This window comes from Chroicocephalus ridibundus, chromosome 4 (assembly GCF_963924245.1).
Source record: "Chroicocephalus ridibundus chromosome 4, bChrRid1.1, whole genome shotgun sequence".
Classification (NCBI taxonomy): domain Eukaryota; kingdom Metazoa; phylum Chordata; class Aves; order Charadriiformes; family Laridae; genus Chroicocephalus; species Chroicocephalus ridibundus.
Window position 1 is genome coordinate 21,666,048 of NC_086287.1, and position 18,543 is coordinate 21,684,590.

The following is an 18,543-nucleotide window of genomic DNA, read 5'->3' on the forward strand; positions in this document are numbered from 1 at the left end:
TTCCCGAAACGCGCTGAGCTGTAGAATATAGGAAGAATGAGGTACTCGTGTATGTCATACAACCCATTCTGAAGCACTTCAAGTAAACCTAAAATGTTTTTAAGCTCCTGTCTCTGCATGCGTAGACGCTGTCAGTGGTCTCCAGCCAGCCTGGGTGTAATTTGATGGGAGGAGCATCTGGTGCCTCTGGTTTCTGAGGCCAACTTCAGCTTTTGTCAATGAAGATTTCTCTGCTTCTCTCACAGTCCGGTTACTTGATATATTTGAGCCTTTTTGCTCACGTGTTTCCAGCTTCCCAGAAACTGAGGCAAGAACTTGTGTTTGTGATTATTGAATCAGCACTCTCTGCTTCAGCCAAAAGTGGTTCATCTGTCAACTTGTACTGATGCCGTTAATCTACTAACTGCTATGCTTCTGCATGCTGTGGTAAATTCTCCGTAATACAGTGGTGAGATCTCGCTGTTTAGGCAACTGTCACCAGTACTGTCCTCAAGAACACACTGACAAGGTTGATGCAGCTTTGAATTTGGTGTTGCAGAGATGTAAACCATCATAACGGCCTGTGTGAGAAAGGTAGAGGGTCTCTAATGTGGTGGAAGAAGCCTCTGGCTGCTCTAAGGATTGGTCTAATGCATCCTGACAACAGTCCAAAGGAAGTAAACTCGGCTGGGTGGTTACCTGCACTTCACTAGGAGCTTCCTGGTCGCTGCTGAGGAACAGCCTGCCCTTGACTTCACGTTAAGTCCAGAGAAGAGTGGCTACAGATGGTGCACACAGGACCTCCTGCCCCCAGCCATCCCAGTGCCTGGGCTGAGCAGGCTGCAGAGAAAGGTCTTCGCGGATGACTCGGCTCTGAAGGAAGCTTTCTTCATGCGGTAAGGCAGTATCTCGGAAGAAGGCTTTCATTGTAAAACTGGGTGCAGGTTGATGGGTATGTTGAGCTTGAATTTGCGTATGAGCGTGCTTGGTGCTCTTTCAGCTGAGCTATTCTTCAAGGTGCCTTTCTGTCGTATCATAGAATCATAGGATCTTCATGGTTGGAAAGGACCTTTGAGATCATAGAGTCCAACCATACACACACACAAAAAAAAAAAAACAACAACAACCAAAAAGAGAAAGTATGGACTGTGTTATACATGACTAAGTAACCAGTTCCCTCAAGGAGAGGGGTAGCTGCTACTTCCAAATGCCTTCTTGTGCCAAGTGTCTGGAGAGGAAGGAATGAGGATAAGTAGTGTTGGGGTAGTATGACTGATTCATACAGAAACTACATCACCCAGTTGCACTGAAACAAACCTAATTGGGAGGAAGAAATTCTTCATAAATGCACAAAGTCTGTCACCAAAAGGTTATAGGTAGGTAACGGAGTCAAATGGGAAGATCATCTTCATTGCGCTTGTCAAGATACTGGCTTGAAAGAAAGAAAGCAGGTAAATGACCAAGTTAAGCTTTGAGGGCAGGGAAAGGGGATCTGGAATTCTTAATCTCAAGCAAGCTCTTGTTTCTCGTTTTGGTTATTGCAACAGCTAAGTGAGCTAGCAAAAGAAGGTTAAATCTTTCTAGCTGGCTAACTGCCCGCAAAATAACGGACTGCTGTAAACAAGAACCTCTGAACGGCCTTGTGCTCCCGGGAGAATTGTCTTCAAATAGTTCGTGGCCACGATGCCTGTGTCGAGTTAATCACGAGGGAAAGAGATGAAGTTGTGAGATGCACTAGAAGAAGGAAGCGGGATGCACGGTAACTGAATCCTCTGAGTAAGTTGTCAATATGAGCTCCGAACTTACACTGATGGCGTGGGCTGAGGATTGTGTGTGGAAATCTGACCCTTTGGAATGGGAAGATTCAGAAATTCAAACGATTGCTGCTGCTAGGCAAAAATTATTAGTTTTCTATTGACATCAGTTGTCTTGAGAGACTTGATCTTCCGTCTAGACTTGCTACGAGGACTGCAGATTTAGCCTTCGCCTGCATGTAACAATATGTCATGTTTGAAAGGGTAATTAGTAAGTTTTTAAGATAAATATTTTTGAGACTGTAGTAACACCCAACCATATGTATTGTCAAGGTGTATTCCACAGGCTCTTATTTATCAGAACTGTAGAACTTAATACGGCCTCTGGACTTCTTATTTGCTCCAGCTTTGATCCAAACTAGTATGTCTCTGCTTGAATACTGCTACCTTTGACAATCTCCGCTGCATGTTCTTGACAAAAAAAAGCTCTTTTGACCTCAGAGTGGAAAGGGTAATGTTGCAAGAATGATACATTTTTTTTTTAATAAACAGCGTTTGGCCTTGACGTGCACTACAATCCTCTAATAATGTTTTAAAGACTCAAAAATGAGCATAAGCTTTTCTATTAGTTACAGCTTCTCTGTTGGGAGCGATGTTTACTACTTTCACTGCTTTGCTGCTGCCATCGCGGCTTCTAGAGCGGCTGCGGATGGACCCGGTGACACACTGCAACAACCTGATGAAATGCTGCATGTTCTAGTGCTTGAACTTTGAAACAGACTGCTTCGAGTAACGAAGAAGTGACGGAGAGAGCAGAATCTATGTCAATGCTGCCTAATACTCTTCATTATAAAAGATTATCCCTTCTGCGTAAGAGCTTTATCAGGATAATTTCTTGCAGAACTTAAGGAAAAGGAACAGTGCTGGAAATGAGGGGTTTTTTTCTACGTTCAAAGAACAATTACAAATAGAGTGACAGATAAAGGACTCCAGCGTTGAATTACTTTTACCGCACAAGTAGCTCTTGCTTTCTATGCGTTCAGAATCCCGGCAGCGTTGCATTTGCCGTTCTTTTACCTGATGGCTCATGGAGGATTTCACAGAACTAAGCTTTGGGACCGTGCAAAGATAGAATGATCTGTGATTAGAAGTATGAAGTAAATGTTCCTTTTTCATAGGTGTTAGACGCTAAATAGAGACGATAAAAGCACGTATGTCTAAAGCTGAATGAGGTGTAACAAAGACTGGAATTTCTCTTCATTCCTGTTGCTTTGAGTCCAGTAATTTGCCTTGAGTCCAGTAATTTTGACAATTAATAACATTTTGTTAATGTTATTAATTGATAGCTTTTAATAGATCGGGATAAAGTAACTTCCTTGTAGCAATCAAAAAAAGCACACCTTTTTAGTAGTCTAGTTTGTAACTGATAATAGGGCTAAAATTCAGAAGTGGTATATATTATACAAATGAAGGCGTTAGATCGAACTGAAATGAAAAAGCTGTTCTCGCCCCATATCTGAAGAGTTAACTCATGCAGAAAAAAAGATTTTACATCTTAAGTCTTCAGCTTACTAGCTACTTGTACAACTGCAGTGCCTTGCCTCTGAAATCGGATTTCTACAAAAGCAAAAACTAAGTCCATCCCCACATCTTCGGTGTGATGCATCGCACCTACGCACCTTTCTCTCGGATATCGCCACGTTTACTGCAGTGGTAATTGTTTTGCTTGCCACGGTGAGGACGTAGGTCAGGACAGCTTAGCTTATTTCTAGTAGTAATGTGAAATAGCATTAACTGCTACGCACTGATTGGGAGTCCCGTAGTAACGCAAAACTCATCTGCTGCCGAGCCTTTAGACTCAAACTTCTTGTTGTTCTGTTTCCCTAGGTGGGTTTTTTTTCCTTTTCACCCCCTCTAACACACTTTAGCACCCTAAATCAGCTCAAGCTCTGGGTCTGTCGCATGCTATGTGAATAGCTCCGCTTAACTTAGTGATATACAGCATCATTCCAGATCATCTACGCTTAAGTTCTTGTTCTATTTCTCCCCCCTCCCCTTGCCCACTTCTTGAGAACTGGCAAGATGGGAGAAGTCCAAATAGGATGTATTTTTCCTCGGAGGCACTGAAGCCTTCCTGTTTAAGGAGGAAAAAGGAGCCTGTTCTGCTGCAAGAGGAGTGAGAGCGGACATCTGGGCAGTGAGAAGAGGCTTTCTTGAGATCTGATGCCCAAGATGATGCAGAACACTTGAGGGGTGACAGAGCCCCCAGATTTCCAGCCCCTCTGGCTGTCAGTGCTCAGCGTGAGTCTTAGTTTGTAGAGTCCTCAATGCCCTGCAGAAGTTGAGGATCGGTGAAGTTCAGTGTCTCCCTTTGGTAGCAGCCAACACTTCAAAAACCTTCTGAGCAGCACAGCCACGTTGCTTTGTAACCAGAAGGGAAAACACGACCCTTCGTCCCATGTCGTTTGTTGTTTTCCCCTGTGCGTTTCTGTCCTCTTTTCGAAGGATTTCAAAGATGCTAAAGCATTTCCTATAATACGTTTCACTACTGTCAATATCTTTAAAGGAAGACATTCGTTCAGCTTAAAGATACAAACTTGTTTGTAATAGATTACAGGTGTTAAACAAAAAAAAAAAAGAAGAATACTTAAAAAGGTTTGAGAGTACAGCTTTTATTTTCATCAAGTTTTACAACTGTTTATGACTTCAGAGAATCAGTAGTGGTGGCACGTTCTCAAACAGCTGTTGATGGGATATTAAAAGGCATAGCTGCCCTTTCAAAAACAGCACAGGGGAAAAATGCCCCCTTTTCATAGGTTTGAGCACAGCTAATAAAACAGCATAATAAAACCCCTCAGTTACGTGTATCGTCCGTCACACCGTAAGCGCTATATAAATCTGACTGTTGTGGCCATGAGAGAATAAGGAACGAAAAGCTCAACAATTTTATCTTACAAGAAAATTTTTAAATTCTTAATGAAGTACACCAGAACCATCTTACCAGTGTGGATTTCAGCTCCATATTTAAAAAAAAAAAAAAAAAAAAAAAGGTGGAAAAACCCCATAAAACCAAGAATCGGTGATCTTGACCATAATATTGGAATTCTGTCAGGGAATTTGTAATGCTCTCTGTGCACTTAAAATAAAAACTAACAAATCATTAAACTGAGATTTGGTCAAAATTGGGCTCTTTTGTATTGGTGAAACAGTTGCTGTAGAAATTGCAGTTGAATGGTGACCAGGATAAGACTCTTTTTTTTGTAAATGACAGGTATTGCGTTGTTGATGTAAGATTAGCATTATTAATTGATGTAAGACTAGCTTGCATTTTTAACATCTAAAACTTAGATTGACTGTACCCATCTATTAATACCTTCTCATATTTATTGAGTCTTAATTGGTTGTTTTTTTTTAATATTTGAGAAGGCAGCGTTCCTGAGGTAGATCCAGAGTCTTCCTCTAGAGGAACCTCCCTCTCCAATGATTATCAGGAGTGCCCAGGGAAATAGCTGGCTCATGTAAGCCCTATAGTTACGTTAAACAAAACTGAAGGATGCAGGTAGTCCTTTATGAAAAATTATTTGGATTTTCTTTCCCTAAAATACTCCTTACGCCCATTCCATTAGCCTTTTGATGATAGACTGACTTTGTATCTATGGTGGGGAAGGTGAGAGAAAGACCAACTTCTTAGTTATACTTGCAAATTTCTTGCTTCCTGGTCAAAAGAACAGTAAAGACAAATAAAATTTAAGCGATATTCTTTGACATTAGACAGCAGTTACATCGGTAGCAACGTTTGTATTTCTTTCTTGGGCAGGTCAACTTGCCCGTTCCTGGTCTACTTAGCCATTAGACCAGTGTGCCATAATTTTGTAGGATGTACAATCCAAAGTGAGGGCAAGAACCATAAAGCTTTTACATGACAAAAAGACAGAACTTCAAACAGTGAAGGGTAGCCTGAAGAAGCAGTGACAAGAAAAATGGTAAGGAATTAAGTAATTATCCTATGACTTCTTCAAGTAGCACCATACCAAGGAAGTCATCGGATGCATATCAATTCTGATCAATCACTTAAAAAACCTGAATTTAAAAGTATGTTCCATCTCTATTATTAGGATTAGCTTTCCAGGGCACAACCCCATTTGTAACACTGTGCCTTGTGAGGCACAACTTCCCTTTAACTTCCCATGTTTGCCAAAAAGATCACATTTATCTACTTATTTTCTAATTTTATTCCTTATTAAAATCTATGCTTGCTTGTTATTAGCTTGGTTTCCTTAAAGACACCTTAAAAAAAAAAAAAAAAAAAGGCCCTATGTTTACAATTTTCCATTACTCTGGTACGAAGTAGCATTTATCATCTTGTGCTGAGAACAGTTATTCTCTATTCTGCCCTTCATAGGCAGCACTTCTGCCAGAGGACTTCTCCCTTGTGTGAACCTCTTAGAGGCAAATACATCAATATGGACATCACTGTACTGACTGCTGCAGAGTCTCCACGCAAAATCCCCGAAGGCAAACATGAGAAACTTCGATTTATTTATTTATTTATTTGGTTGGGTTTTTTTCCTTTCATTCCTCTCCCTCCTTTGGTTACAAGGTAAATGGCTGCTTCTCATAATCAGTCCATGAGGTCTCAGTATCTTTTGTTCTTTTCTTTTCTCTGTGGTTGCGCCATATTTCATCATGCCCACTCTCTTCGTATCTTCTCAGAAACATTCTCTGTGAGTCTTACGGCAGGACATGAGCCACCTGCCGGCTGCCCTGACCATGTAGCTATAGTGTATTCCTGGAACTGAGATGAAAGAGCATCTAAACCTGGGTCCTGAAGTCTTCAGTTGTAATACGTTCTTGCAAAGCTTCTATGCCCAGTCGTCCACAAGACTAGGAGTCCTGGCTCTGCGCCCTGGGAAGGGTTTGTAAGCATCTGAGTTCACCGTGTTGGATAGAAAGGGTGAGCTGGTTTTTAGTGGTGGTGATGAGCTTTAAAAACTTGGTACTCTTGGGTATACACAGGTAAAAGCTTGGGGCTTTTTTTTTTTTTTTAGAGGTTTCAGAGGTGGATAACTGATTTTTATATGCCCAAGCAAACAGGAGGATCGTTTCTTATAAACACGAGTACTGCTGCCACTAAAAAGGAGTTGGGTACTTACACAATTATCCAGGCTGTCAAAAATTAAAAATCTCCAGAGTCTGTTTGGGACCACTCTGACATCTCAGTAATGGGAAGATTTTGCCAACTAAGCCATCAAAAAGTTAAAGAACATTTTCTGAAATCTAGAGGCACAGGTAAAAGTGAGCCAATATGATCACTATCCTTTGAGCTCACGAACAAGTCACTCGGATCTTTTGAATAAGTTATCGTGAAGTCTGTGTTGTCAGCTGATAAAATGAAGGTTAATACCTGCAGCTCTAGATATTAGTTCAGATTTGTATCTTTGATTTCTACTGGATGTCTCAAAAAAAAAAAAAAAAAAAAAAAAAAAAACCAACCAAACAAAAAACACCACAAAACCAACAAACCAAAACCATTTGTGGTCTATACAGGCAAAAAAGAATCCAAGAAAGTGAATCTGATTAAGAATTTTATGTTTTGATATTGGTAAGGATCAGCTTTTTTTTTTAATATGTTCAATTAAATTATTTTGTGAAACTTAGGACTCTTCTACGGAAGAATGCAGGTACTGACATCCATGTCACATTAACCACAGAGGCGGGTCATAGTGATGCATATCATTCATATGAGTAATACCATGGCAAATTCCAAAATTATGAGGATTTTTATGAGTAGATCTGGAACTTACTCTTAGAAAATGAAGAATGATGAGCAAATGTCATGACCTGATCATACTCTGAAATGGGATTTAAAAAAAAATAAATTAAAAAAAAAAAAAAATCACAAGCAACTGTTTAACTTTTTGACTAATGGACATACACCTGAAATCTGAAGTGGAGGAAGGCAGCGAAATTGCTGTAAAACAAAAAAGGATCACCAAAGCTGTTCAAAGGCCAGCTTATTCCCTTTAACCTTTATCTATGTATCTCTCTGCGTAAGTTGAGATCAGTTGATTTGCCTTTACTGCTCCAGAGATGATACGATAGCTCTGCGTTCCTACGTAGTCAATGAAGCTGTGAGGCATACGGCCAAACACCAGCTAAACATAAATCAGTAATTCCAAGCAGATGGATAAAAGCAAACTAAGAAGTGCGGCCAACGGGGTAACACATGAACTAGTTACTTCATCCAGCAAAAAGCCTCAGCTGGAGACTTGAGAACACCTTTGTGTTTTTAGAAAAATGTGCCCATTTGGACAGAGAACACAGAAAGCTCGTGAATTAGAGAGGTCTAGTGAACGTAACTTATGAAAAACACTTGTAGAAATTATTGGTTAGCTGTTAGGAAACTGAAGGGAGAAGGGAATCTTTAAGTAGGAAAAAAAGACTGCTGCAAAAAAAGCAAGTACTAAATTTTGGTCTCCAAAGCTGCATATTCAGCCACCTGATTCTTGGTAATTTAATGTCGGCCCTTTTGGATTGACACAGCAAATTATTACTGTTCTACTTCCAGATAAGTGTTTGTCTGTAATAAATGGTGCAAAAGCCTGGAAAGTTTGTCTTCCTGATCACAATTTCTTGCAACTTTCCAAACCAAATACAAAATGGATCTTTTGACTCATCTATTCTACTGCGAAACACAGCTTGTGGTCTAATATAAATAATCTACATCCTGTAGAAAGGGATATCAGACTGTAGGAAAAAGAAGGAAAATGCAAATTTATTAATTTAGCTGAAATCAAACCCTTATTTCAGAAAAAGTGACTTGGAAATGTTTCATATCTGGTTCTTTATTGTGCAGTTCTTCTTGTTTGAAAAAGAGAATCAACTTTTCTATCATCCATTGTAGTGAACGAATCTTTGATACAATAATATAGGAAAGAACACCAATGCAGACAACAGACAAGTGATTTAAAACAGATGTGAAATTCCCTCTATGTAGAAAATTATAGGCACTGGTGATGACATTAGATGCATATGACTAATCACAGTTAATGCTTGCTGTTGTCAATTAGCTTTATTAGCACAAGCAATTTGAGCACAGGATGACATTACTTTAATTACCGTAAGCAGCTTGTTCATTTATTGAGTACTGTGCATTTACAAAAGGGTTATTCTATCTGCAAATTAATCATAACCCTCTTATCATTAGAAATTCAGGAACACCAAGGAAAAAAGACTACCATGCAAATAGAAAAAAATGGGTGATGAAAGTCTGGCAGTAATTTTAGTATTTTACTACTACTTTATTTTTTGATAAAAAGACAAAAGCTATTGTATGATTTCTGTCTGAAAGCTGGACACGAGTGAGACAAAATTACTACCATTAGAGTGAAGGCAAGACATTATGACCATTAGGTGGTAGCAATGCAAAAAAAGTCCTGTGAAAGTGTACAGCAAAAATAAGGCTAAAGGTACCTAGGAAAAAACCCAACCCATAAGCCGAACTGCCCAAGAAACACAGAACTTATTTTCTCCTTTTTCATCATATGACGATACGTGTGTTGATCTGTGGCATGGGTATCAATTTTTCCTACAAATTTGCATATGGGAATATAATCTTCAAAGGGTTGAACGTGCATAATTTCATTAGCAAAATGCAAAAAGGGACACTGTGCCAGTAAATTTACTCAGAAATGCTATAGCAAATGAAACAGAGCTGCGACTATGAGCTGATTTCACTTGCACCACCGCACTGGCTCACAAACTATTGCTGCAGTAATGGCAAAATCATGGTGATGTTTTGGAAACAAGAATTCAAAATAAGGGGGTTTTTTTTCTTTGTGGGTTTCTCCTAGTTCTTTATTATATACTGTAAATTGTCAGTTCTTAATTGAAAAGGTAATAGATTCAAAGACAAAACTTACCTTTCCTGTATTTTAAGTCTGTAGATAATTTCAGCTTGAATCGGGAATCATATTCTCCGTGTTTTACAATAACTATTTGCAATTTTTCTTTTAAGCCGTCTGTTGCAAATCTTGTTTCGGACAAGATATCCACTGTTCAAAACTGAAATTTGAGGGGTCTTAAAGAATGACAGAGTCCTTTGCAGTTGTTGACTTCTGTTCTGTTGTTATTCTTCTCTTTTGTTCGTCCATAACTCCTGTAGAAGCCATACTGCTAGGGAAAGTGGCCGGGCTGTGGCTTGTGTCCTGTGGGCTCCTATGGCAAAGGCCACATCACAAAACCAACTGTGGACTCTGCTATATACAGGCTGCTAGGGCATGGTCAATCCCTGCCATGGGATAAAAAAACAAATGAGTCAAGGCCAGCAAGGCTGATAACGCTGGCTTGCCCTTGGCGGTGGAACCAGCTAAGGCTGGTGAGACACTGGAAGAGGGTGCAGAGAGGTGTGGAAGTGTCAGGTTGGATGGAGCTTTGAGCAACCTGCTCTAGTGGAAGATGTCCATACCCACGGTAGAGGGGTTACAGCTAGGTATTCATTAAAGGTCCCTTCCAACCCAAACCATTTTGTAATTCTATCAGGCAAAGGTTCATCCTGCAATGGCGTGGAGGAACTCTTCAGGAGCCACTGCCTCCTGCATGTATGCTGCTTCTAGAAGTCTCCGTCTCCTCCTCAAGGTAATACCTGTGCCTTGCAGGCCTCTAAGTAACTTTAATGCTAAATGATTTTAGTAAGCAAAATGTCAAGTAAGGAAGGTTGGGTGACTTAACAGTTTGGTTTCCCTGTGTCTGCAAACTTCCTGTGGACTGTCCTTAAAATGAGGGTGCCAGAGCACTGGGACAGGCTGCCCAGAGAGGTTGTGGAGTCTCCTCTAGAGATATTTAAAACCAACCTGGACGCGTTCCTGTGCAGCCTGCTCTGGCAGGGGGGTTGGACTAGATGATCTCCAGAGGTCCCTTCCAACTCCTGCCATTCTGTGATCCCGTGAAAGCACACGCTCAGGTTATGTCACTGTTTTCCACTGCATCAGCTGTGTGCAGTGTCCCATGTCTGTCCTTCAGGCCCAGGACAGCTGCAACTCAAAATTTCCACCGACTTCTGACAACACTGGTTTTACCAGCCTAAGTTCCTTTTCAGCAGTGCAGATGGCTTTATTGTACTGGGATGAAGATACCTGCGTCCACAGAAGAATAATTTTGCTGGTGGAGCGTGCTGGCAGGGTATACTGCTACCCTTTGTTGTAAGCCATCGCACTAAGCAGGCTGGCTGATCCTCAGCCTGAAGGATCTAGCCTTCAGGCCTACCTTTGGCAATAGTCATCAATGATAGAACGTGAATTGCTTAAAATGCACTTCAAACAGTCTTTTCAAACTTACCTCAGTTGAAAAATAGCTGATCTTCTTTCTCCATAACCTTAATATCACTTTCCACACATTCTTTGATTCAAGCAGAAGTCTCCAGCATGCACGAACTCCCTGAAAAGCAACAAACCCTTAGTTCTCTTCTAGCTTTACATCTGTTTTCAACTTACCTGAATGCATTCAGCATTCAAAAGCTTTGCAAATGCAGAGTTATAGTTGTCCAGACAACGTGCTCTGCACTTCCAGAATGCCAAGGGTGCCAAGAGTTGAAACCGCTGAAGACACAGTCCGTAGGTTTGAAGCGTACAGTCTTCCTAGCAGGCACCTTAAACTAGCCCCAGGAACAGAACCAACAGAAGAGGAAGATACACTGCAAGCATAACTCATATACGTCGCCCAAAAATAAACACAATAAAGTAATTTATATTATTAAATGGTTATGTGAATGTTGAGCTTTGTGATGTGTTTAATCTCACGCTACATTTTGTTGGTCATCTTCCCGCGCTCCAGTTTCTTCTTGGCGCATAATGAACTTTTTTGCTTCTTTCTGGAGCAACGATTGCTTGTGGCGGACTGTCACAACTTATTCCCAGGATGAGTACGTTTCTACTCAGAACGGAGGCTCCCTTCTTACTTCCGTGTGGAGGATGATGCTGTGGAGCTCTCTAGCAATAAATACAAATGTGTTAAAGGGCAGCGGTGTATATATACACGCACAGCAATGATCCAAGGGAAATCTCAGGATTTCAAAAAATGATAGCATTTGGCTACTTGTGTCAGGCTTGTCAGATGCTTCCTCATTTATTTTATGTTTGTTTGGGGGGCGGGGGAGGATTTTTTTGTTGTTCGTTAAGGTCACAATTTTAAAGCTTCTTTCCTCCAGGTGCACACAGTGTGCGATATTGCCTGAAAGGTTAGGTGCTCGTCAAAGACTGGGATCACAGCATCATTCTCTGAGAACAACACTAAAATAGTTGGGAGACAAGGGTGAGTTTGCAGAGAAAATGCTCTGTCTTCCTGGCTGCAGAGAATAATTTTTATTATTCACGAATTCTTTGAATTAACTGTTACTTACGAAAATGAAAACAATCCTGTGTTTTAAACATAATACCATGTTGGCATCCTGAAGGACAGAAAAATTGCAAAGCATATTTAGCAATGGCACACATTGATGGGCAGTAAATTTTCCGTTGTTGTTATTTTGGGGGGGTTTTATTGAGAAGCAATGAGGATACCATAGCATCGGCACTGAGCGATTCTGATCTTGTTCTGGACTTCCCACATTTCTGCTGGGCCACAGGGATTATTAAGATAAAAAAAAACAAACGAGGAGGACTTTGTCAACGTTCTTTGAGAGCAAAGCCCGAAGGAGAATGAAGCGGCACATCAGACGGGGTAGCGTATAAGCCATCTCAATAGGAAAGGGCAGCCATTGTCGGCGGTGAAGAGACGTGGAACAGCACGTTCATTTCAACAGAGGGTCTTCGCTGTCTGTGAGCATCCCAAACTGATGAAACACAGCTTGCCACAATAGCTCTGAGAGGATAAAACAGTTCTGTTCCGCAGAAAACATTCCTCTTCCCCCCGCCCCTCCATTTCTTGTGACATACCACTATTCAGAGCAGTCTCATCTACGTAGGGATTTACAGCATGTTAATGACCCACGAAGACGCAACACTGTGTGTGAGCAGCCCAGTGAATCCGTGACGCCGAATTTGCATCACTGCAGCGTTCCCCCCCCTTCCCCCATAGACTAAGGGATATTGTTTCCATCAGATTAAACATTTTAGTTGGAAAGTTAGAGCTTGCTAACACTTCATACCCTTTCCTTATGCTTGAGTTTAATAGCTACTTAGATTAAATCTATATTGTGATAGTAAGTTAACTGTGACAAAATTTGGATAAAATGGTAGAAAAGCTGTTTTCAAACTACTGTTTCTTACCCTTAAAGTTTCCCCATGCTTTATGTCCTCTCTGAGACCCTAAAGACTGGTTAGAATTTGGAATAAATATTACAATATATGTCTTTATAACACAGTCCGGCTTTATAGCAAACCACACAGCAAGAACCGTTATTTTTTTTCCTATTGACAAGGTCTGTATTTAAACGAGACTTACACAAGGCTGATATTTACACAACAACCTTTTTTCTGCTTTTCTCAATGTGTGCATTAACATGCACACACCTTTAATGTGCAAATACCTATGTTTTCATTCAATAAAACATTTTTCCTTTTAAAAATACTTTTTTCATTTCCATCTACGTGATGCAACCACAACAGATGTATTACATATTGCTGTTCAATTGACATGAAATATTTCTTTATTATTCTGATATGCTAAATTGCCAAACATTTTTACAGACAGTACCCTGATATATTTAATATCATGTAATATTAATACTATCTGCTATAATTAATATTTACCTAGGTCATAGGAATAGCTGTAGTTTATGAAGATCAACCACGGAGTAGTGGAAAGAATTTCCAAAAGTTTTATTTAAGTATTCTATCCCTTTTTCTAGAAGCTATGTTTCTGGGGAGTAGGAGGCACTTCTGAGGGTTAAGGACTAGGCAGACCTATTTTTTTTATATCCATCCTGCATTCAGCACATCAAAAAAATTAATATTCCTGTTAATTAAATTATTGGCCCTCTTTTTGTGTATTGCATTTATACATACTGTGTAACTTTGAGTAAGTGAAAGTGTAATCATAAATAAAAAACGTTTCTAGGAAACTTGGCATCATTCATTAAAATGTAATTCTTTAAGACATTACTACAGAATAAAAGGAAAATATTCAGCTATGGCTGGGAAGGAAATACGCTGCCAAGAGCAAGTGTAAAAACAGATGACAGCTAAACAAAAAGGAAGAACGGGTCAGGATCTAACCTGCAGTCTGGAAAGTGCTGGAATCAGTTGAGGAAAAGGAAGGAAGGCAGGAAGGCAGGCAGGAAGGCAGGCAGGAAGGCAGGAAGGCAGGAAGGCAGGAAGGCAGGAAGGAAGGAAGGAAGGAAGGAAGGAAGGAAGGAAGGAAGGAAGGAAGGAAGGAAGGAAGGAAGAGAAGAATGTAGGAAGCCACCTGTATCATCTTGAAGTCAGGGATGGTAACCTGCCAGATTCTGGCAACCTCTTTTTAAAAAAAAATAAAAAGGAGTAGCACTAGCATCCACATTTTTTTTTTTCTGAAGAATTATGTCAGCCCAACATACTCCAATTTCATCCTGAAGCCAAGTGATGGAACTACACTTTTTTTATAAACTATTTCAAGAACTATGTATTTAGTATTTACTGAAAGGCAACGGACACAGCCTATTTACCAGTTTAACAGAACAGAGGTAGCCAGGCCCTTTGGTGTCTAAGCAGTCATCACACATGAAGCCAGGGGAATCATTGCCTGGTTCTGTGGACCCAGCTCTGCTCAAAGAGGTTAATCGTAAATGCTAGTGAAAAGCTGTAAGCAGCAATTAAGTTGCTCAGCATTTATGACCTGTCCTGGGGGGTGGGGGTGGCACTGAAAAACAGATATACATCACACAGGGTCTCCGATTGGAGGAAAGAGTCTCAGCAGGCTTCTAAAAAAAATCAGGGTTGAAGGGGGAATAAACACCAACTAGCCATCAATAGAAAGGAAATAATCACAGCTGATCCTTCACTGGGCAACTACTCGTCATGAGATACAAGTAACCCAGGATCAGAGCCACAAACATTTTCTCTAATTTTATAAGCCATCCAACAGGCACGCCATGAAACGGAGGATACTGGGGATGGAATAATTGCATTTCCAGATTTCTGTGTGAACAGATCTGGGAATAGGCGCAACAATATCGGGGACTGGAAATAACAAAGTTCAGCCTGAAAGCTGTCATCTGTTACTTTTTATGTACCTGAATGGCAGACATACGCCACAGAACAGTACCGAGACTGTAGATTTTTCTCTCTGATGAAGCTTACTTATGGAAAAGGGAGACTGAGAACTTGTCATAAGCCGTCACCTTGGTCACCGGTATCTGTTACAGGCTAAGGTGGATGGACAATATTGCGTCTCACAACTCATAGCAGCGAGGAATATCAGCCTGTTTTGGGTTACAAGTTGCAGGAAGTTGGATATAAATAAAGAAGGGTTCAGTACTGGTGCCAAGAATTGTTGACTTTTACATCCCAAGATATTTCTCAAAAAGGTATTTCTGGATATGTACCAAAAAGATTTTAATTTCCTGGGATTTACAGCACCTTAAAGGGATCTGAATCCAAATCCTCACTTATACAATACAAAGAATAAAAATGAACGTCTGTGATAGGAATATGCCCATGACAGAATGGGTGAAGTTTGGAGATAGATATATATATAGGAAATGGAAAAGTCAGAAAGCAAAAGACAAAATTAAAATTTAAAGAAAAGGAAAAGTGTAAAATGAAATATATCTAGCAAAAAATGATAGAGTAGAAGAAAACCAGCATGGAAGACAGGAACTAGAGACTCACTGTCAATCTTACCAGAGAAAAAATGGTACAAATAAAAGGTGTATGGTAAAGGCAGTTTTAAGGGAAAGGGACTGTTTGCGAGGGCATGTAGCGACAGGACGAGGGGCAATGGTTTTAAACTAGAGCAGGGCAGGTTTAGATTAGACATTTGGAAGAAGTTGTTTACAATGAGGGTGGTGAGACACGGGAACAGGTCGCCCAGAGAGGTGGTGGAGGCCCCATCCCTGGAGACATTCAAGGCCAGGCTTGATGAGGCTCTGAGCAACCTGATCTAGCTGAAGATGTCCCTGCTGACTGCAGGGGGGTTGTACCAGATGACCTTTGAAGGTCCCTTCCAACCCAACACGTTCTGTGATGCTATGATTCTATGATTCTGCAATACAGCAGAATGACTGGAGGGAGCCCAGGACCATCTATCCAGGGTACGTGGAGAGGCATAGCTTCACACCTCACACTCGCTGCTAAGGTGAAAAAGCTTCAGCCTGGCTGCCTGCTAGAGAGTGGGTAAGCGCAGAGCAGACACCTAAAGATGAATTGCTGATGTCGCCGCTTTCCTGAATGAGCTGCTGTCTGTGTGCCTGCACCCATCAGCGTCTCATAATACTCATCACACAAATACACCACAGATTTCAGTGTCGCATTCAAAGGCCAGTCTGAGTAATTATAGTTCAGCCCAATTTTCCTGTGCGGTTCCTACTCAGATATGGTTGTCATTAGCCTAACAAAGATATATTATGAAATGATGTGCTTTTATGCATGTGCTACATCAAAGCAAATGTCACAGTTGAAAAAGCAACACCAGTCGATGTAATTTATAACATATAACTACAGAGGGAACTGTATCCCCATCTGATTTGCCTTCTAAAAATCTCTGCAGGAGGGGAAAGTGAGGAAGAATGGGAGATTCTTATGATGCCTTTCCTTCCAAAGCCTTTTTTAGGGAAGGAACAGCAATCATATATTTTTGCTTAGACCTGACTGTAGCAGTTTGCAATTACAGGAATTATAAATGCTGACCAGTGTTACAGGGGAAAACTGCTTGGAGAAGTTTCCTAAATAAGGTTGGATATATGTTGAAGGTTTGGATTTTCTTAGTCTGAACCCAACTAAATATATAACCACAGATAAGAGGAATGACACATTTTTGAAAACCTAATATTACAGGCAAATGGCTGCAGAAGAGGCTAATTAGAATTTACAGATAATCAAATAATATATTAAGGTATCCAAATACAGAGTTAGAACCCTAAATTTAAGGGTGTACTTTTCTTAAAATTTAAAAAATAATTAAACACTGCTGAATAAGGAAGCTTGGTGGTTAACAGCTCCACATACCGCATTTGGTGTAAGGGTAATGTTTATTTAAAAAGAACTGAAGTATGACTGGGACGATAGTTCCGCATCCCCCACCCCTAACCAGCGTTACTACAGTCTTAAGCCAAGCTCCATTCCCTCAAGCTTTATGAACAGTTTAATTGGCAGAGTGGGGTTGGGGAGTGGGGAGGGAAGAGTTCAGAATAAAAAAGAGAAAGAAAAAGGCAAAGGGCGAGAACTATTTCAGCAAAATTCAATATGGAGAATATCCAAGAGACCAGGCTGAGCAATAAAACAGTATCTAGAAAACAGAATGATAAGGAGACATGGAAATGCACACAAACAAATGTAATTCATATTGCTTACAGTGCAATTATTTTGCCGATGAGGGGACTGTTTTACTATTTAATGTTTTCTGAATAGTCTATGAATTAGTACTTGGTTTTAAAAATGCTGTCTTGAGAAAAGATGAGTCTGCTTCTTAATAGCCCAGAATGACTCACAAGGCTTCATGGTTGACACCAATCGCATTTTAAAGGTCTTCGTTTACAGAAGTCTAATAAAAAATATTTTAGACACCTCTAAATATTGAAATGACTCTCAAAGCATTAAAATTTCCCTAAATATCACATACATTCTTCAAATAGGAGTTAATGCAGGAATAAAACGCAAATAAAATAAGCAAGCTAACCATAAATATACACAAATTGAGTAAATTCCATTTAGATAAACTATGAATGTCATTTTCTAACTGTAGGCCATACTGTGATAACTGACAGAAAAATGTGATGCTCTCTACAGACACGGTAACAATTTCTGAAACCAAGGCCAAGATCTCTGTGGTGACAGAAACCACAGAAAAGAAAATGATCTAGCTATTTCTAATATCTGAGGGTCAGATCAGAAAAAAGCAGAACTGCCACTTCAAAGGGTGAGTTTTTTTCTGTCTTCAAAAACTGCAGTAATTACTAGTATTATGCACACAGTATCTATAAGACCTTTGCAATAAAAGAAACTAGCTATAATACGTGGCAAGTTGTGCTGGTTTATGCAGTCAATGAATCTTCCAGCATTTTTTTTTTTTTCATTAGCTGATTTTTTCATACCTGAGTTACAAGTGAAAAAGAAAAACATCACATTTTAGCGAGCGTACTTTGAAATCTGAAAATAACATTAATGAATTGAAACAATTCAATCAAACCTTAGGACAACACAAAATGAGGCTTTTCAACTTCATGGTTAGGGTTTTTTTTGTTAGCAAGGCAGTTTTCTTCAGGTTGAAGTCTGTAACAGAAATAGGATTTAATCAACAGTAACATTCTTCAGAATTACTTTGCAAAGGTATTACTTATTGTTGCAGTCTCAGTCAACTTGCATGGTAAATGAATAAAATAAGGAAAAAATGATCACTCATAGTGTCAAATCAAAGACATTGATGCCATTTAACAGATGGGACAGTGATCATTCTTCCGTTCTGTTCCTCTTCTTGAAGTGTTTATTTTTCCCAGTGAAAACCTGGATTGACCTAATTCAAAACTGAGACATGTCAGTTTTGAATCTCAGAAGGGGAGCAAATGAAAAGTGCGTGTCTCATTCTTACCTTGCAGCAAGGTCAAAGAAAGTTCTTCAATACATTCAGAAGATCAATAAGGCAGCAAAAGCATTTGCATTGTTTCTGCACACTATACAAT